We start from the raw sequence: 21408 nt of genomic DNA on the forward strand, positions 1-21408 counted from the left end.
AACATTGACCATGTGTGGTCTGCAAAGCAAAAATATTAACTATCTGGGCCTTTACAGAAAAGGCTTGCTGACTATGAATTAGAAGAATACGTATCACATAAGATAAAGTATAGCAAGAGACATTAAGGAATGCAAACCAAAATCACGAGATACATTTCATAGCCACTAAGAAAGCTATAATTAAAAAATGGACAGTAACAAGTGTTGACAAGGATGTGGAGAGATTGGAACTCTCATGCACTGCTGGTGGGAATGTAAAATGGTAAAGTCACTGTAGAGAAAACAGTCTGGCAGTTCCTCAAAAAAGTTAAGCATAGTTACCATATGACCCAGCAATTTCACTGTAGGTATAAACCCAAGAGAATTAGAAACATATGTTGACATAAAAACTTGTTCATACTATTGTTAGTCACAATAGCAAGTAAGTCCATCACTGACTAATGAATAACCAATATGTGGTGTAGCCAGACAATGGAACATAATTCAGCCACAGAAAGAAATGAAGCACTAATACATGCTACAACATAGGTGAACTTTGCTTTATATGTGAGAGAAGCTGAACACAAAAGTTCACAAATTGTATTCCATTTATAGAAATGTCTGGAATAGACAAACCCATAGAGACAGAAAGTAGTTGCCAGAGGCTGGGGAGGGGATATTGGGAGTGATTGCTGCTGGATGTAGGGTTTCTTTTTAGGGCACTGAAAATGTTCTGAAATTAGTGGTGGTGATTGTACAGCCTTGTGAATAATTTAAATGACTCAATTATATACTTTAAAATGGTGAATTTTATGGTATGTGGATTGTATCTCAACAAAAGAAAATGTAAGCAGAGATTCCATAGTTTTATGGAAGAAGTAATGAGAGGTCAGGTAAGGAAGATTGCAGGCATGAATTGATTGCTACAGCTTTGAAGTTGGGGCTTGAAAATGTACCTCAAAGGGCATCGAGGATTTGAATAGAGAAAGAAGAAATGGGTAGATACAGCGTTACCGGTCTTAGGAAGAGGCATAAATCTTCCTGTTTGACAGGAGAGGAAGAAGGGACAGGACTAAGAGGAAGAAAGACAAGCTGGATTTGTTCTCATGACATTTCTAAACTGGAATATTGAGTTGATTTGTCTTGCTAGGGACACTGCCCTATCAGGGGGATGCTTTGCACTGTCATTTGTATGGAGTAATTTGTGTATTCTTCTAGGCTAAAGCAGGAACTTTCTAGTCCAGCCAGCAAGCCAGAAGCTGCCATGATACTTTTAACAGGTTATTGTAAAGATTTTAGGTCTCAGTATATGCTTTGAGGAATTTCCTACCATCTTTTTTTCCTTCTTTTTAAAGATTTTATTTATTCATGAGAGAGAGGCACAGACACAGGCAGAGGGAGAAGCAGGCTACATGCAGGGAGACCATGTGGGACTTGATCCCAGGTCCCCAGGATCACGGCCTAGGCCGAAAGCGGTGCTAAACCACTGAGCCACCTGGGCTACCCTCTTTTTCGTGTTTTTATGTGAATTCCATGTAACATACAGTGTAATATTAGTTTCAGATGTAGAATTTAGTGATTCATCACTTAAATACAACACCCAGTGCTTATCACAAGTGCCCTGCATAATGCCCATCACCCAGTTACCCTCCCCACCCACCTTCCCTCCAGTGACCCTTAGTTTGTTCTCTGTTGTTAAGACTCTTTTCTGGTTTTGCCCTCTTTTTTCTCCCCCCCCCCCCATGTTCATATTTTTGTTTCTTAAATGCCACATCTGAGTGACATCGCATGCAATATTTGTCTTTCTCTGACTTATTTCCCTATCATAGTACTCTTCTTGCTCCATCCATGTCATTGCAGATGGCAAAATTTAAGTCTTTTTGGTGGCTGAGTAATATTCCTCTGTGTGTGTGTGTGTGTGTGTGTATACCATATCTTCTTTATCCATTCATCAGTCAATGGACATTTGGGCTCTTTCCATAATTTAGCTATTATTGATAATGGTGCTATAAAAATAAATATTGGGTACATGTATCCCTTCAAAACCATATTTTTGTATCCTTTGGATAAATACCTAGTAGTGCAATTGCTGGGTTGCAGGGTGGTTCTAATTTTAACTTTTTGAGGCACCTCCATACTGTTTTCCAGAGTGGCCGCACCAGTTTGCATTTCTACCAACAGTGTAGGAGGGTTCTCCTTTTTTTGCTTTGTTTCGTTTTTAACCAATTTTAAGTCATATAAAGTATCTGATTTTTTTGTTGTTATTCGAACAAAAATCCTTAATATTATGGTTCATTATACTTGCCACTTTATAAAATTTTTTCTTGTGTATTGCCTCATTTAATCTTTTCATCACACCTGTGAGATGGATGGTATCATTCCATTTTAAAGATGAAAGAGGCCGTATAATAGAGTGATTTGGAGCCAGGTGGGGCCGCTGAAGTCAAAATGCCTAGGTTGGAACTCTGGTTTTGTCATTTATTTTGAGTTTTTCTCATCTCTCCTAGAGTATGTTTTCTTTTATGCAAAATGGTGATTATATCATAGAGTTGTATTTAAATAAGTTATAGAAGTAAAATTCCTAGAATCATGCTTGATGCATAGTAAGTCCTCAGTGTTATGCTCTTATTTATAGATCAGAGGTCATGAGAATTGAGTGAAATTAAGAAGTCCAGAGTCTTCCAGCTAATAAGTGGTAGAGCCAGCACTTAATTACAGGTGTTCTGAATCCAGGTCTCATTTTTAAACTTGCTTTTACCAGATTTTATTATATACTTATTTATTGGCCATACATTTATAAACTTTCTAAATTTTGATTTACATGGAAACCAGACAATAAACCAGATATTGATAGCACAAGAGATTTTCTACCCTCTTTACAACAGAACATTCATTCTTAAACCCAGTCTTTTGCTTTAATCCTTTGATATCCAGTCCTTCGAAATTATAAACCAAATTATGAACTATGAAGGGAAATTGATGAAGGAAAGCATAGATTAACATAGTTCAGAAAAATTAGCTTGAATATGATAAAATGAACAATTAAAGGCAAATAACACGTAGGGGAAAACCTGGAATAACCAAAAAGGTTGCTATCTTTAATAAACAGAAAAGACTGATTGATAGGAAAAACTTTTTTCAAAGACAAGTGAGAAAAGAATAGGTAATTCAAAAAAGAAAAGATGTGACATATCTGAAAAACAGCTTAACTTTACAAGTTAAAATTCGGTTTAGGATAATATATTTTTTAAAGATTTATTCATGAGAGACACAGAGAGAGGCAGAGACACAGGCAGAGGGAGAAGCAGATTCCCTAGGGAGAGCCTGATGAGGGACTCGGTCCCAGGACACCCTGAGCCAAAGGCAGATAGATGCTCACTGCTGAGCCACCCAGGTGCCCACCTCTAGGATAATACATTTTTGATGATACACTTAAACCAAGAACATTGAAGTTAAAATTTAAAAATTTAAGTTGAAATGCTCTGCTGTTAGGGATATAGTAAAATAAGACCCACACATTCCTGAGGAGAATGTAAATTGATAAACCTACTAGTCTCCATGAAAAACCTTAAAAGTGTTCCTAATCTTATACCTAGTAATGATCCATCTGAGAATGTAACCCAGAGGAAAAAAATTATAACTTTGGACAAAAATTTGTGCACAAAGATTCATTGCAGTGTTATCTATAATAGCGAATATTTGGACATATCTGGCCAAAAGAATAATTATTGTACATTTATTGCAGTATTATTTGTCAGACAGTTTTCATTAAAAATTTTAATGCTCTTGAGAAAAGAGGATGATATAATGTTTGGAGGGGTGGGAAACAAGATTCAAAATTATAGCACTAACCTCTAGTGTCAAGTGGTAAAATGAAGTCTTGAGAGTAAATAGTTCATTCTGGACATTCTTAATGTAGTAGTTCTTAAATGTTTGATATACTGGATGTCTACCCATTATAAAAATAGAATAAAAAACAGAATATACCTCTTGAACCCCAAACCACTTCCCCTTGTAGTAGTGAACACTCACTTCTCTATTTTTTAATGCAACTCCTCAAAAAAATTTCAGTAATTCTGTTTCCAGTTTCTCACTCTTTTCCTGAACTCAGTCAGGCTTTTGTCCCTAGGTTAATCCACTAAAATGAGCTCTCCAAGTCTCCAGTGACCCCCAGTGGTCGGTTCCCAGTGCTTCTCTGACTGGATTCAGCAGCAGCTTGTGGCAGTTGATCACTTCTTTCAAATGTTTTCTTCTCTGTCTTCCAAAAAGCCACACACATGGTTTCTCCCTACCTCACTGGCTGCTGCTGCTTGTCCTCTTTTGTTGACTGCTCTACTTAGGATTTTTTAAAGTTAATATGAATTATGTGTTTTTTAAAATTGTGGTAAAAAAAAAACATAAAATTTACCCTTGTAACCATTTTTAAGTGCACAATTTAGTGGAATTAAGTACTTTTACATTTTTGTGAAACTATTCCCACCATGCATATCTAGAATTTGTTTAATCTTCCCAAACTGCAACTCTGTACCCATATACCATTTAACTCCCTATTCCTCTCTCCTCCCATGCCCTGACAACCACCATTCTACTTCCTGTCTGTGAATTTGACTATTGACTACTCTAGGTATTTTGTGTACCTTGGAATCATACAGTAATTTGCCCTTTTATGACTGGCTTATTTTATTTAGTTAATGTAGTATTCTCAAGGCTCATTCATGCTATAGCTTGTGTCAGAATTTCCTTCCTTTTAAGGCTGAGTATCCCTGTGTGTGTATGTGTGTGTGTGTGTGTGTGTGTGTGTGTGTGTGTGTGTGTGTGTGTGTATACCACATTTTGTTTATCTCCTCATCTGTTGATGGACACTTGAGTTGCTTTCACTTTTGACTACTCTGAATAACGCTGCTGTAAACACGGATATACTACCAATACCTGTTTGAGTCTCTGCTTTCAGTTCTCTTGGATATATACCCACAAGTAGAACTGCTTGATCATATGATAATTCTGTATGTAATCTTTTGAGGAACTGCCATGCTGTTTTCCACATTCCCACCAGCAGTACACAAGGGTTCTAATTCCTCCATATTTTTACCAATACTTGTTATTTTCTGGTTTCTTCATTGTTTGTTTTGTTTTGGCAGTAGCCATCCTAATGGCTGTAAAGTGGTATCTAATTGTGGTTTTGATTTGCATCCCTTGATGATTAGGAGTGTTCATCATCTTTTCCATATGTTTTTTGCCATTTGTGATTTTTATATCTTCTTTGGAAAAATGTCTATTCAAGTCCTTTGCCCATTTTTCATTGTGTTGTTTGGTGCTTGTTGTTGTTGAGTTGTAGGTGTTCTTTATATATTCTGATATTAACCCATTATCAGGTATATGACTTGCAGATGTTTTCTCCCATTCCATCATTTGCTGTTTTACACTAATGGTTGTGTCCTTTGATTCACAGATGTTTTAATTTTTTAAAAAAGATTTTATTTATTTATTCATCAGAGACAGAGACAGTGAGGCAGAGACACAGGCAGAGGGAGAAGCAGGCTCCATGCAGGGAGCCGGATGTGGGACTCAATCCTGGGACCCCAGGATCATGCCCTGGGCTGAAGACGTGATCACTTCAGCAGCACTAAACTGCTGAGCCATCCGGGCTGTTGAGAAGTTTTAAATTTTGATGTAGTTGAGTTTATCTATTTTTTCTTTTGGTGCTTGTGCTTTTAATGTCATATCCAGGAAATCATTGCCAAGTCTAATGTCATGAAGCTTTCTCTTATGTTTTCTTTTAAAAGTTTTATACTTTTGTTCTTATATTTATGTTTTTGATTCATTTTAATTATTTCTGTAAGGTAAGGATCCAACCTAATTCTTTTGCATGTGAATACCCAGTTCCCAACACCCTTTGTTGAAAAGACTGTCTTTTTCTTACTGATTGGTATTAGCACCTTGTCAAGCTATTTGACCGTTTATATAAGGGTTTATTTTTGGGCTGTCTCCTACAAATTTTGATATGTTTATTTTCATTTTTATTCTGTTCAAAATACTGATTTCCATTTTGACTTCTTTGGATCACAGATTATTCAGAGACATGTTATTTTGTTCTCAGATATTTGGGGATTCTCTTAATGTCTATTTCTGATTCTAGGTAAATTCCATTGTGGTAAAAAACATACTTTGTATGGCTTAAATTCCTTTAGATTTATTGAGATGTATAGTCTAGATTATAGATTATAGTCTCTTGGTAAATGTTCCATGTGCACTTGAAAATAATGTGTATCTTGTCAGATGAAGTATTTTCTAAATATCAGTTTGATCCAGTTGATTGATAGTATTGTTCAGTTCAAATATGTCCTTACTGATTCCTGCCTGCTGGATCTGTCAATTACTGATAAAGGGATGTTGAAGTCTCTAGCTGTAATAGTGGATTCATCTGTTTCTCCTTGCTGTTCTATGTCTCATATATTTTGATGCTCTGTTGTCAGACACATAAACATTAAGGATTGTTAGGTCTTCTTGGAGAATTGACTCCTTTATCATTATATAATATCACTCTTTATCCCTGATAATTTTCCTTGCTCTGAAGTTGGCTTTGTCTGAAATTATATAGCTACTCCAACTTTTTTTTTTTTTGATTGGCGTTAGCATGGTATATTTTGCTCCATTTACTTGCTCCTTTACTTTTAATCTGTGTTTATATTCAAAGTGGTTTCTCATAGACAACACATAGTTGGATTTTGTTTTTTAGTCCACTTGGCAGTCTTCTTTTATTTATTTTTATTTTTAAAAGATTTCTTTATTCATGAGAGGCACACAGAGAGAGAGAGGCAGAAACACAGGCAGAGGGAGAAGCGGAGAAGCGGGCTACCCTCAGGGAGCCTGAAGTGGAGCTCAGTCCCAGGACCCCAGGATCATGACCTGAACCAAAGGCTCAACCACAGAGCCACCCGGCAGACTTTCTTTTAATTTGTATATTTAGACCATGATGTTTATTTTTTATTTATTTATTTATTTTTATTTATGATAGTCACAGAGAGAGAGAGAGGCAGAGACACAGGCAGAGGGAGAAGCAGGCTCCATGCACCGGGAGCCCGATGCGGGATTTGATCCCGGGTCTCCAGGATCGCGCCCTGGGCCAAAAGCAGGCGCCAAACCGCTGCGCCACCCAGGGATCCCTAGACCATGATGTTTAAAGTGATTTTTGATATGTTGATTTTTGATATGTTGGATTAATAGGTACCATGGTTGTTACTGTTTTCTATTGGTTATTGCCCGGGGTGTTTTTTGTTTTGTTTTGTTCTTCTACCCTTTTTCTCCTGTTTTCTGGTTTTGTTTTGTTTTATTTATTTGTTTGTTTGTTTTATTCATGAGAGACACACAGAGAGAGAGAGAGAGAGAGAGCGAGAGAGAGGCAGAGACACAGGCAGAGGGAGAAGCAGGCTCCATGCATGGAGCCTGACATGGGACTCTGTCCCGGGTCTCCAGGATCACACCCTGGGCTGCAGGCAGCACTAAACCGCTGGGCCACCAGGGTTGCCCTATTTTCTTTTTTTAATTGAACATTTTATATACTTTCATTATTCTCCTGTCTTACCATATCAATTATATTTTCTTTAGTGATTGCCTTTGAATTTAAAACCTACATTCAGGGATCCCTGGGTGGTGCAGCAGTTTAGCGCCTGCCTTTGGCCCAGGGCACGATCCTGGAGACCCGGGATCGAATCCCACGTCGGGCTCCCGGTGCATGGAGCCTGCTTCTCCCTCTGCCTATGTCTCTGCCTCTCTCTCTCTCTCTCTCTCTCTCTCTCTCTCTGTGACTATCATAAAAAAAAAAAAAAAAAAAAACTGAAAAAAAAAAAAAAAAACTTAACATTCACGGCTATAACACCATACCACTTCACAGGGTAGTACACGTATTTTAGCAAAGTATTCCCAGTTTTTCCCACCAATCTCTTAACATTGCTGTTATTCATTTCACTTATCCATAAGCTATAGTCACATAATATAGTTATTATTCCAAACAAACTATTATCTGTTAGATCAAGTAAGATAAGAAAATAAAAGTTTTTATTTTACTTTCATACATTCATATTTAGGTCCAAGTACCTACCCTAAATCATTTTCCTTCCTTCAGAAGAACTTCTAACATTTCTTGCAGGGCAGGTCTACTGGCAACAAATTTCCTGAATTTTTGTTTGAGAAAGTCTGTATATCTTTCATATAAAGGATAATTTTGCTGAATACAGAATTGTAGCTTGATGGGTTTTTTCTTTCAACACCTTAAATATTTCACTTCTCTTTATGCTTGTGTACTTTCTGAAGAGAAATTGGATGTAATTCTCATTCTTACTGCACTGTAAGTAAAGTGTTTTTTCCTTCTGACTTCTTTCAGCATTTTTTTTCCCTCTGATTTTCTACAACTTGAATATATGCCTAGGTACAGATTTTTTGGTATTCTGCTTGATATTCTCTGGACATCTAGGATTTGTAGCTTGGTGTCTTCTGTTTTTTTTTACTGTCTTTTGATTATTTATTTATTAACTATTAATTATTTTTTTCCCCTCCCAACTCCTCACTCCTTTTAGTCCTGACTTCAAAGTATATCTAGAAGATAACTAAGTCTTAATACTTTGCCACTACTGCTTTGGTCCATTTCCATCTTATGGGTTTCTTTTTCTTTTTCTTTTTTTAAGATTTTATTTATTTATTCATGAGAGAGAGAGAGGCAGAGACACAGGCAGAGGGAGAAGCAGGCTCAGTGCAGGGAGCCCAAAATGGGACTCGATCCCAGGACTCTAGGATCACGCCCCAGGCCAAAGGCAGGAGCTAAACTGCTGAGCCACCCAGGGATCCCCTCTTTTGGGTTGTTTCATTTGCTTTCACATAATTTTCCTTACTCTGCCCTTCACCTCCTCCTTCCTTTCACCATATAACAGCAGGGTATCTATTTAAAATTTCCGTGGGGACCTGTCTTCCTTTGCTCACAACCATTCAGTGACTTCACATCTCTTGGCAAGCAAAAGCTATAGTTTTACCATGTTCTGAAAAGCCTGTATTTAGCTCTTATCTGCTAACTACACTGTACTTGTTAGGTACTCTCCTTTCTCTTTGAAAGTCAGCATATCTCAGAGGTCTGCATAACTGTAGTCTAACTTCCCATTACGTTTAGGTGTTCCATTCAAATATCACTTTCTTCAAATTACAGATCTCCATGCCCCATGAACTAATAACTCCCTGTCTCCTTTCCTGCTGAATTTTTTTCCAAAACAATTTTACCAGCTGATCTATGCCTTTGGCAAGGAGAGAACATGGCGCACTGAAGAAAATTAAAGAAAGCCAGTTGGCTGGAGCATTGAGAATGAGAGGGACCATATTGTGAGGTAAACTAGAGTAAGAGTTTTGGACCAAACTGTGCAGACCCTTATGGGCTATGTTAACATTTTTGGTCTTTATTTAAAAGTAGTGGAGAAGCACTGAAGTATCTTAACTGGAGGGATTTGGAAGGAGGGTCAGTAACATGATTAAATTTTTATAATCTTCTTATAATCATCTGGCTTCATTGTGGAAAAAAAGATTGGAGGGGGAAAATTGGATGTGGGGAAACCAGATGAGAGGCCATCACAGTAATCCAGGTATAAGCATCCAGGTATAAGCTGATGGTAGCTTATCTGACCTGGGTTGATGGCCATACAGGAACAATATTTGGAACTGTTTGATTCTTATGAAAAAAATCCATTTATAAACATGTGGTCAGCAATTTATAACTCCTGATTGCCAGATTAAGATCTCCCATTTATGTGATACTCATCTGATTCCATTATGACAAAATAAAATGCTTCAGCCAATGTAACTCTTTAAAATAAATCGTAGAAAAATCAATAGTTTTATATCTTCTTGTATATTTCTTTGTGGTAGGCACAAAATCAAAGATTCCTAATTAAATTATTCATTCTTATTTTTATAGCCAGTTTCTAGATCTGATTAAATTGATATATCTGTCATGAAAACAGGGCTTTAAATAATTTTATTATATTTTTTCTGACCTCCTCTCATCTCAAAAATTAAGTTGATTAGGACCAAGATTGTTCCCAGTGGAATTTTTAAAAGACAAAGGTGTCTGCCTGTGGTATTTCTTGTCACTAAACAAGTAACCTCTGGTAGCAGGAACCTGTGTATAACTTCAGAGTTTACACGAATCAGAAACTCAAGACAACTATGGCCATGCTAAGATAGATTTAAAGATCTGAAAGCACACAAACTAATAAACTAGGATCCTCATAGTAGTTTTCTAATGTGGCAATATTTTTATCAACCAAAATGTTGGTCCTATATTTGTTTCACTTTAAAAGGGAAAAAGCACTTAACTTTTCCCATGGCAGGCATTTTGTTTTATGTGTGACTAAAATATGTTATATTGTTTAGTTATCAGAGTTATCATGCGTCTCTCATGAATAAATAAATAAAATCTAAAAAAAAAGCAGAATCCAGATATACACAAATTCAAGAAGTCAAATGAAGGATTAATAAAAATATAAACCTAAACAATTCATAGTTAAATTTACACACATTGAGAGGTCTTAAAAATAGCCAGAGTGAGAAGATAGATTATTTTTGAAAGATCTGCAATTTATCAAAAGGAAAATTAAAGCCAAAGGACATGAGGATAATAACTACAGTGTGCTGTGAATAAATAACTCTTAAGGCAAAAATATCTTTTTTTAAAAAGTGTTTATTTATTTATTTATTCATTCATTCATTCATTCATGCATTCATTCATGAGAGACACACACTGCCAGGGATTCCCAAGGCAAAAATATCTTTAAGAGTATAGGTGATAGGGGATCCCTGGGTGGCTCAGCGGTTTATTGCCTGCCTTTGGCCCAGGGCGCGATCCTGGAGTCCTGGGATTGAGTCCCACGTCGGGCTCCTGGCATGGAGCCTGCTTCTCCCTCTGCTTGTGTCTCCACCTCTCTCTCTCTATCATGAATAAATAAATAAAATCTTTTTTTAAAAAAAGAGTATAGGTAATATATAATTTTCAAATAAATAAAAACAGATTTTGCTGCTAATAGAACATCTCTATGACAACTTCAAAAAGACACACTTTAGGTAGAAGGAAAAAGGATCCCTGCTGGAAGGCTTGGGATATTAATTAGAAAAGAAAAAAGGCTGAAAATTAAAGAGCCAAGCCTCCAAGCTAATTTAGAAAAAGAGAAAAAGAAGGGAATGAAGAAATAAACATAAAAGCAGATATTAAAGAAATACAAAACAAGCTTATAGGAAAGGAACAATAAAGCCAAAGTTGATTCCTAGGAAAGGCTGACCTGGTAAGTACAATAAAAAAAAAACGAGAGGGGACATAAACAATAAGAATGAAAGAGGAACTAAACCACAGCTGCTATACGATTATTAAAAAGTATACCTAAGTAACCTATTATTTAGGGAATTTCAAATGGTAGATTATTGCATGTGTTGTCATAATAGAATATTAAGCCTTTCAAGACCACTTGTCAAATTTGCTTTCCTGAATAAGAGAGTTGGAATATTTAGTCCTTCCCTTGAACTTTTGGAGAATGATTTCAAGGGTGTAGTGAATGGGATGATTGTCTCAGTCAAGCTTTACTAAGTCATACAGTCTTAAGATTTTGGTAAAGATTTACTTGGGGATAAATGACAGATGAATTTCTTTTAAAACAGTAGAATTTGTGTTCTTTTTTTAATACACAAAGAAGTGAGGATGTATCATTCAATAAAGAAATGCAGGAACATAAACTGTAGAAACCTTGTGTTTTAAAAAAAAAAATTTTTTTTTTTTAAATTGGTGGCTCAGTTGGCTAAGCCTCCAACTCATGATTTTGGCTCACTCATCAGGGAGTCTGCTTGAAATTCTCTCCCTCTGCCACACATCCCACCCCCACACACGTACTCTCTCAAATAAGTAAATCTTTTAAAAGAAAGGAAATATGGGGAACACTCAGAGAAGCTAGAAATTTGAAGTAGCTGTTGTAAGTTAAAGGATACAGTGACTGCTTTTTTTTTTAATTTTAAGCTTTTTAGTAATGCCTGCTAATAGTACTAATTAATTAGCATATAATACTTTTTAAAAAAGATTTAATTTATTCATTCATGAGAGATACAGAGAGAAGAGAGAGAGGTAGAGACACAGAGGGAGAAGCAGGCTCCATGCAGGGAGCCCGATGTGGGACTCAATCCTGGGTCTCCAAGATCATGCCCCAGGCTGAAGACAGCGCTAAACCGCTGAGCCACCCGGGCTGCCCTAAATACTTTTATTTTAGAAAGTAAGAGTTAAAGAATTTGCAGAGGAGATCAGAATGATTATAGATTTTGAAACCTTTACCATTTGAAAAAGGAAATAGGACTGCTTACTGAAATAGAGGATATTAGGGGCAGGGGATAAGTGTTTCCAAATATTTGAGGGATATAGACTTCAGAATAGGAATTCTCTTTATTCTGTTTAACTTCAGAGGACAGAGACCCAGTAAGTAGCCACTACAAAGAAATAGAGCGGTGTAAAGAACATTCTAACAATTAGGTTACCCAGAGATGGACTGGACTATTCTGTGAAGGTAGAGTTCAAAGGGCTTAGATGATCATATCTAGAGATATTTTTAGACTGAATTTCCAGAAAGGGAACACCTACTATAATTCAGGCACTCTGTTGTTGAATACTGACTTCAGTAGGTATAACAAGAAAAGACAATCCCTGGGTGGCTCAGTGGTTTACCGCCTGCCTTCGGCCCAGGGTGTGATCCTGGAGTCCCAGGATCAAGTCCCACATCAGGCTCCCTGCATGGGGCCAGCTTTACCCTCTGCCTAGGTCTCTGCCCCCCCCCCCCCCCCGCCGTGTGTGTGTGTGTGTGTGTGTGTGTGTGTGTGTGTGTGTGTGTCTCATGAATAAATAAATAAAAATCTTTTAAAAAAAAGTAATTAAACTTATTTTGGGACATCTGCGTTTGCTCAGTGGTGGAGCATCTGCCTTCAGCTCAGGGTGTGATCCTGGGATCTGGGATCCAGTCCCGCTTTAGGCTCCCTGTGGGCAGCCTGGATCTCTCTGTGTCTGTGTCTCTGCCTCTCTCTCTCTCTCTCTGTCTCTCATGAATAAATAAATAAAATCTTAAAAATAAATAAAATAAAATACTCATGGCTTCTGGGACACCGGGTGGCTCAGTTGGTTGAGTGTCTGGGACTTCTGGTTTCATCTCAGGTTGGGTTGTTAGATAGAGCCTGATGTTGGGCTCTGGGCTCAGGGGGGAGTCTGCTTCTCCTCTCCCTCTGCCCTTTCCTCCCTCTCTAAAATATGTAAATAAATCTTTAAAATAAAATATTCATGGCTTCTGTAAATATAATCAACAATATAACTGCTTGTTAAGAAACTACCTTCAGGGTTCTTTAATGTAAAAAAAACTTTCTTTGAAATTTCTCATCACAACAAAATTTTCTTAAATGAATTTTGTTTTATAGGTTCATTTATGTAGGAGAAACTGTCTCATCTTGTAATTAGTTTACATATTTAAAAACTGAAACAACAAAATTGGAATTGATTTGTGTCATAAAGACAATTATGTTATTTTGTGAAATTTAGAAGTAGTTTTGAAGGAAGAATGAAAAATTTGTTGTATTATAGCTTGGACTATAATGTTAGGAACTTAAGATTGACTTAAAATTTAAACATAGTGTAGTGTAATGTTTATTCTTGTCCTCCTTATTTGTCAGGGAATCTTAACCAGAGTGAGAAATTTTCTGGTGCTGTGTTGGGAATGCAGGGCACAAGAGATTTCCATAAAAAGGCATGGTTTGCTTCGAAGAACATAGTGGTTTTCTAACTTGGCAGTAATGAGTTAGAATTAACCTCTTTCAAAAGAAAATAATCCACATTATTCCTTATCGTGTATTTGTATGTGTCTGTTTTCTTATCTGAGCTGTATTATTTTTGCATTTGCATGTGTGCATATGTGTATACATTCATGACCCATGGTATTATGTGTAAAGAAAATAATTTTCTGGATATATAGTACATATGAAAAATATATACTATATATATGAAAAATGGCTTTGGGATTTGAATATTTTACTGCTTGAGTTGAGGAACAGGGGCCAAATATTTTGTTGTTGCAGAATACCCAAAATAATTTGGCTGTGTCTGAGTGCTTTTCCCAAATTCTGTTGCCCTAGGAGGCAGTTTGGGGAATGTAAATGAACCTTGCTATATTAGGATTCCCTCTGGAAAGATATACATATTTGGATTAGAGAGATGATGTATTTACGCCTTGTTAAAATGACAGTGGTCCCCAGCTCAGAACCACGAGGGACCTGAAAAAGGGTTTACAGATAAGATCTGTCTGGATATATTTACATGCTCTTGTGTTTAATAGTCAAGGTGTTTGTTTTTGTTTTGCTTTCATGGAAATAAGAGAACCACCTGATACAGACAGAGGATGATTAGTGTCAGGCACAAACCTTTTTCAGCTCACAGTTTCCTCTGAACTTCCTGTCCATCTGTGTTGTAAAATGTGGTCTTTTTTCAGGGCTTGATTCTTAGATTTCTTCTGTTTTCACTGAATAAGTCCTTCTTGGTTGATCTCATCTACTATGGTTTCAATTACAAACATTTCTTAAAACAACTCCTAAGTCTGTACCCTCTAGCCCTTTAGTTTCTGCTGAGCTTCCAGACTTAGATTTACTTTTCCCATAGGAATCTCAAACTTAATTTTGAGCAGGAATATTAACTTTCTTTTTAAACCTCTTTTTAGACACCAATTTTCCTAGAGTAGATATTTAGGAGTTATTCTTGATTCCTCTTAAATCCCCTTAATAATAACCTGTAACTAGCTAGAGGCCTGTCAGTTTTACCTTCAGAAAACCATTGATTGCGCTTCTTCAGCACTAGTGCTGCTGTGCAGGCCTGTGTCATTTTCCACCCACGCTATTTCAGTAGCTTTCTGACTATTCTTGCCTCTCATGTCTCCTTCATTCTGTTTAGTAGACTGTTAGTTGTTGTCTTTCCAGAAGGTATACCTGACTGTATTACTTAAAAAAACAAACAAACAAACAAACAAACAAACAAAAAACTGTTTCTCCCCTTTGCTTCCTAAATAAATTGTAGGAATTTCTCTTTTATGTGGTAAGTGCCTTTGCAAGCATAACCCAGGTTCCATACCCTGCTCCATTTTCCATACCTTGTTTTTAAACTGTGTGTTCTGGCCACACCCAGTTGTCTGGTATTCCCTAGATCTTGTATATCTAGTGACTTAGAGTATTTGCTCAAGCCGTTTCCTCTGCTTAGAATGTCTTTCCCTACTTACCTGGAACATTCCTATTCAGTTTTTCTCTTAGATCTTATGTAACCTCCGTTGAAAAACCAACCTGCTCTCTCCTGTGTTCTTCCATACTTCCCCAACCCTTTAATCTCTGCTCTATAATAACTGTTCACATCATATTGTAATTTTAGTTTTTCCTCCTCCATGGGCTCTTTGAGGATGGGAAACATATTTTTCATTTTTGCCTCCCTTGCACCTAATACGGAACTGGTACCTGGGATATACTTGGTAAATGTGTTTTGATTCAGAACAACAGTCATACCTGCTACCATGTCTGTTGGATAGTCCACTATAATTTACCCTTACTGTGGGTAAGGGCTGCTGGAACAAATTACCATAGACTGGGTGGCTTAAACGACAAATGCATTTCTCAGTTCTAGAAGCTGGGGAGTCCAAGATCAAGGCACTGGGAAATCAGAAGAGGATCTGCTTCCTGACTTATAAATGACTGCCTATATTTTCACTTGGTGGAGAGTGAAAGAAGCAAGCTCTTGGGACTCTTATAAGGACACTAGTCCAAGTCATCTAATCCTCATCTAATCCTAATTACCTCCCAAAGGCCCCACCTTTTAATCTCATCACATTGGGGGACATATTCACTTTATAAAACTGCATGTGTAACTGTTATTCTGAAACATTTCCCTTTTTTCCCCATTGGGTTTTCCTAAGTGAATTCTACGGAGCTATATATATAATTCACATGTAGTAAAATGTCCCTATTTTTTTCTTTTTAAATTTTAAAAATTTTATTTATTTTTAAATTTTAATTCCAGTATAACATACAGTGTTATATTAGTTTCAGGTGTATAATATAGTGGTTCAGCATTTCTATACATTATAGTGCTTATCATGGTAAGTATATCCTTAATCCCATTTGCCTGTTTCCCCCATCCTCCCACTCACCTCCCCCATGGAACGATCAGTTGCCTATAGTTAAGGGTCTGGTTGGTTTGTCTTTTCTTCTTTGTTCATTTATTTTGTTTCTTAAATTCTACATATGAGTGAAATCGTGTGGTACTTTCTTTCTCTGACTGACTTATTTTACTTAGCATTATACTCCATTATAGATCCATTCATGTTGTTAGAAATGGTGAGATTTCATTTTTTTTAAAGATTTTATTTATTTATTTATTCATGAGAGACAGAGAGAGGCAGAAACATAGGTAGAGGGAGAAGCAGGCTCCTTGCGGGGAGCCTGATGCGGGACTCGATCCCTGGACCCCAGGATCACACCCTGAGCTGAAGGCAGATGCCCAACCATTGAGCCACCCAGGCATCTAAGATTTCATTCTTTTTTATGATTAATATTCGATTGTCTGTATATACTACATCTTCTTTATCCATTCATCTTTTGATGGCCACTTGGATTGCTTCCATAATTTGGCTATTATAAATAATGCTGCAATAAATATAAGGGTGCAGATATCTTTTTGGTTTAATGTTTTCATATTTGGGTAGGTACCTGTAATGGAATTACTGAATCATATGGTAATTCTATTTTTATTTTTTTGAAGAGCCTCCATACTATTTTCCAGATTGGTTGTATCACTTTACATTCCCATCAACAATGCACAAGGGTTCCTAAAATGTACCTGTTTTAAATGCAATTCAAAAAGGGGGTGCTTGGGTGACTCAGTTAAGCATCTTCCTGCGGCTCAGGTCATGATCTCCTGGACCAGCAGGAATTCTGCTTCTTCCTCTTCCTCTGCCCACCCCTCCCAAGCCCTACTTGTGTGCTTTGTCTTTCTCAAATAATTAATCTTTAATTTAAAATGTACAATAAAATTTAATAAATGGAAACACCCATGTAACCACCGCCATAATTAAGATACAAATCATTTCCATCACCCAGAAAAGTTCCTTTATAGTGATCATGCCTGTCCTACCACCACTGGCCCCAAGTAACTTTCTGGAACTATAACTTAGTTTTATCTTTCCTAGAATTTTATGTAAGTGGAATCGAACAGTAGTCACTCTTTTACTGTGTGGGTTATTTTGTTGTTTTTTTTTTGAGATTGATCCATCTTGTTTCTGAATCTGTCAGTAGTTTATTCTGTTTTTTATTACTTAATAGTATTCCATTGATTGGATATATCACAGTTTATCCATTCACTTCATGATGGATACTTGGGTTGTTTCTAGATTTTGGCTATTATGAACAAAGGTAAGGATTGAAGTTCATTTTTTTCCAGCTTGACTTGTTCAAAAGACTGTCTTATACATACTGAATTATTTTTGCCCCTATCTGAAACAGTCTATTTCTGTGTAACAGATTAACACAAATCCCACTGGGCGTAGAACAGTAATAATCATTTATTGTCAATTTTTGTGGATTAGGCATTTGGGAGTGGCTTGACTGGAATGTTCTGGCTCATAGTCTCATGAGACTGCAATCCTCTGAATTAAAGCTTGACTAAAACTGCAAGATATGCTTCTGAAGGTGTTTTGTAAAGTGTGCTAACTCTTGGTAGGAGTCCTCAGTTCCTCTCCATTTGGGCCTCTCTGAAGGGCTGTTGGTTGAGTGTCCTCCTGATATGGTGAGTGGCTTCCCTAAGAGAGACTGATTCCAGAGATTATGGTATAAGCTGCAGTGCCTTTTAAAGGAGGTCACATATGGTCACTTCTGCAATATTCAGTTGTCACTCAACCAATCTTAGTCAGAAACTACACAAGGATTTGAAAACTGAGAGGGAACAAGTTATGAATACCAGGAGACCAGGATCATTGGGGGGATAGCTTAAAGGATCGGTACTATATAGTCCCTTTATAAAAAAATGAACCAAACATAATATATGGTTTTATTTCTGGGTTTAATTTGGTGCCACTGATCTCTCTTTATGACAATATAACAATATCTTTATTACTGTAGTTCTATATTGTCTTAAAATCAGATAGTATATAAAACTTTTTTCTTTTTCAAAACTGTTAACTGTACTAAATTATTTGCATTTTCAAAAAAATGCTAAAGTCATCTTGTCAATTTTTACAAAAAAGAAATCTGTTGATTGGGATTGCATTGAATCTGTAGACCCAGCTTAGAGAGAATTGACATCTTAACAATACTATGGATATATCTTAATATAACATAGCAAGTCTCTGTAGTTACTGTGTCCTTAATTTCTCTGAGCTATGTTTTTTAGTTTCAGTATATAAGCCTTGCACATATTCTGTTAAATTCATCTTTTAAGTATTTTATTTCTTATTGGATACTATTATAAATAGTATTTTTTAGATTACATTTTTCAGTTCTTTGCCAGTATATACAAATATAATAGTTATTATTTTGTATCAACCTTTTATCCTGAAATCTTGCTAAATTCACATTATGAGTCTGGGAGCTTATTTGTGTATTGTACATATGGGATCATGTTATCTGTGAATAAAGACAATTTTACTTCTTCCTTTTGCATAGGCTAGACCCTACTATATACTGGCTTAGAACAAATTTGAGGTGGAATGAACAGACATATGGATGGGAAGAAAAATAAAAACTATATAATACAAATAGATGCAGAAAAAGTATTTAGAAAATCAAACATCCATTCTGGAGAATCCATGTAATTATAAACTCTTAAGAATGTAAAAGGGTATAAAGAAGATGTAAAACCATAAAGTTTGAGTTTAATTAGAGTAACCAATATGCTAACTGCTTAGAATAGGTAGGGAATCATAATCTAGGGTCCCCAACACTTGTATAGAAAAAAATCTTTATTTTTCACTAACTTCTAAATGAAATTTAGTATTTGTTTCTATTTTGAGTGCAGGCAACAAACTACATAGTGATATCAGCAGCAATTGTGACATATCACCAATAAATATTACTTTTAACTTTCCTGTGTCTTTTTTTAAAGTTTGTTTCTTGAAGACAACATGGTTAGTCTTGTTTTCTTATCTTGACTTTGAATTGGAACGTTGGAATATTCGATTAGATGATATACATTTAATGTAATGATGTGGTTGCCTTTTAATTCTGCTCTCCTGCTATTTGTTTTATCTTTTTCCCATCTTTTCACTGTTCTTTCTTGCTTTTTTGTACTTTTTCTGCTATTTTATGGGTGAATCATTTTTTTTCTAGTGTCTGCTCTAGATTTTATCATTTTAACATATGACAGTTTATCTTCAAATACTTATTATTATATTATTATATTATTATTATACTACTCCAGATACACTAAGAACTTTGAACAATATACTCCTAGTCCTCTTACTTTTTGTGTGTTTGTGCTATTATTGTAATATGTTTTTACTTCTACGTATGTTGTAAAACGTTGTAATACATTATTAGTTTTGTTTTGTTTTTTTTTTAAGGGTTTATTTATTTATTTGAGAGAGCACGAGCAGGAGGAGGGGCAAACAAGTGGACTCTCTGCTGAGGGGAATCCAGTGAGGAGGGGATTCATCCCAGGACCCTGAGATCATGACCTGAGCCCCTGAGCAAAGGCAGGCACTTAACCAACTGAGCCACCCAGGAGCTCCTAGTTTTGCTTTAAGTGGTCAAAAAAAGCTTGTAGATTTACTCTCATTCACCATTTCTGGTACTTTTTATTCCTCTTGTAGTCATCATTCCTTTAGGTAGATCCAGGTTTCCATCTGTTACCGTTTTCTTCCACCTGAAGAACTTCCTTTGCTTTTTTAAAAATGTGTACTGGCGAATTTTTTCCCCCAGCTTTTCCTTCTTCCTTCCTTTCCTTCTTTTGTTTTCTTTCATTTCCTTTTTCTTTCTTCCTTGCTTCCTTCCTATCTGGAAAAAAAAAAAATCTTTTATTTCACTTTCATTTTGGAAGTATATATTCATTGCATTCTAGGTTGACCATTTTTTTCTTTAAGCATTTTTTTAAGGTTTTATTTATTTATGAGAGAGGAGAGCAGGGGGAGTAGCAGAGGGAGAGGGAGAAGCAGACTGTGCTGAGCGTAGATCCTGACAAAGGACCCTGAGATCATGACTTGAGCTGAAACCAAGAGTCTGGTGCTTAACTGACTGAACCACCCAAGTTCCCTTTAAGCATTTTAAAGATACTCTGTTTTCTTCTGTCTTGCATAGCTTCTCAAGAAGTCTGTGAATCTTCTGGGATTTCAAGTAAATTGCCTGTGTTTCAACAAGGAGAACTTTTCTGACCAGAACTACAGTATTCTCAGCACTCTGGAATGCTCAGCTTATAGATCTCTATTTATTCTTTGCCTTTACCTCATGGAGTTTCATCCTGCTTGCTCTGTTTAATGTTTGGCCAGAGACTCAAGTGAACCCCTGTGCAGATTTCTGGAATTTTCTATGCATAACTCCCTCTTCTCTGATACACATTTTGGCATCTGATTGAGTTCTTCCTCCTTGTACAACTGTCTGAAAAGTGCCTCCAAGCAGAAAGCCATGGCAGATATAGGCCTTCATTTTGTTGCATCTCTCAGAGATCATAGTCCTACACTGCTTATTCTCAAATGTCTGAAAACATTGTTTTGTGTATTTTATCTGGTATTTTAGCTGTTTACTGTCCATTCATACTTATTCCATCATGACCATTGGAAATTCTTTCCTGCCTTTTTACGTTTTAAGATAATCGTGGAAAAAAAAAAAAAAGATAATCGTGGAGTTAAAAAATAAAGTTTATATTTCTTTTTTTCTCTTTCTACAATTTGGTCTTATGGAATATACTGCTAATACTTCTAGAATTTTTACAATTTCACTAATAATAATCCTTTCATAGCCTAATAATTTTCAAGGTAACATTTTACATGGTTTAGCTATAATAGAATAATGAACAAAATAGTATATAATTACTATATGATATTAGCAAATAAAATATCATCTCCATTAAAGCTCATGAGTGAACTTTTTAAAAAAGTATGTTAAATCATTTAAACAATAGCTTTGTAAAAAATTGGGTTCATGATTGTAGTTCTAAGACAACTACTAGTTTTAATCACCTTATTTTCTGATCACTCTTACAAGTAACATGTACAGGCTCTAATGATGACTGATGCCTAGTCAAAGATGAACTTTAATGAATTAAAAAATGCCTGGCAGCAGTCCTATATACTTGATTAGAATCTGCATGGTCTTACTGTGTGCCTGTCTTCCCCTTAATAGTCTTAAGGAGGAAAGGAAACA

General features: G+C 36.2%; 1 protein-coding gene across 7 annotated transcripts in view; it reads left to right on the top strand.

Moving 5' to 3' along the window:
- The window catches only part of RAP1A (RAP1A, member of RAS oncogene family), a 71020-nt gene that overhangs the window by 28528 nt on the left and 21084 nt on the right, over positions 1-21408 (top strand). The window lies entirely within an intron of this gene.

The sequence above is a fragment of the Vulpes vulpes genome, chromosome 8, assembly GCF_048418805.1.
Source record: "Vulpes vulpes isolate BD-2025 chromosome 8, VulVul3, whole genome shotgun sequence".
Classification (NCBI taxonomy): domain Eukaryota; kingdom Metazoa; phylum Chordata; class Mammalia; order Carnivora; family Canidae; genus Vulpes; species Vulpes vulpes.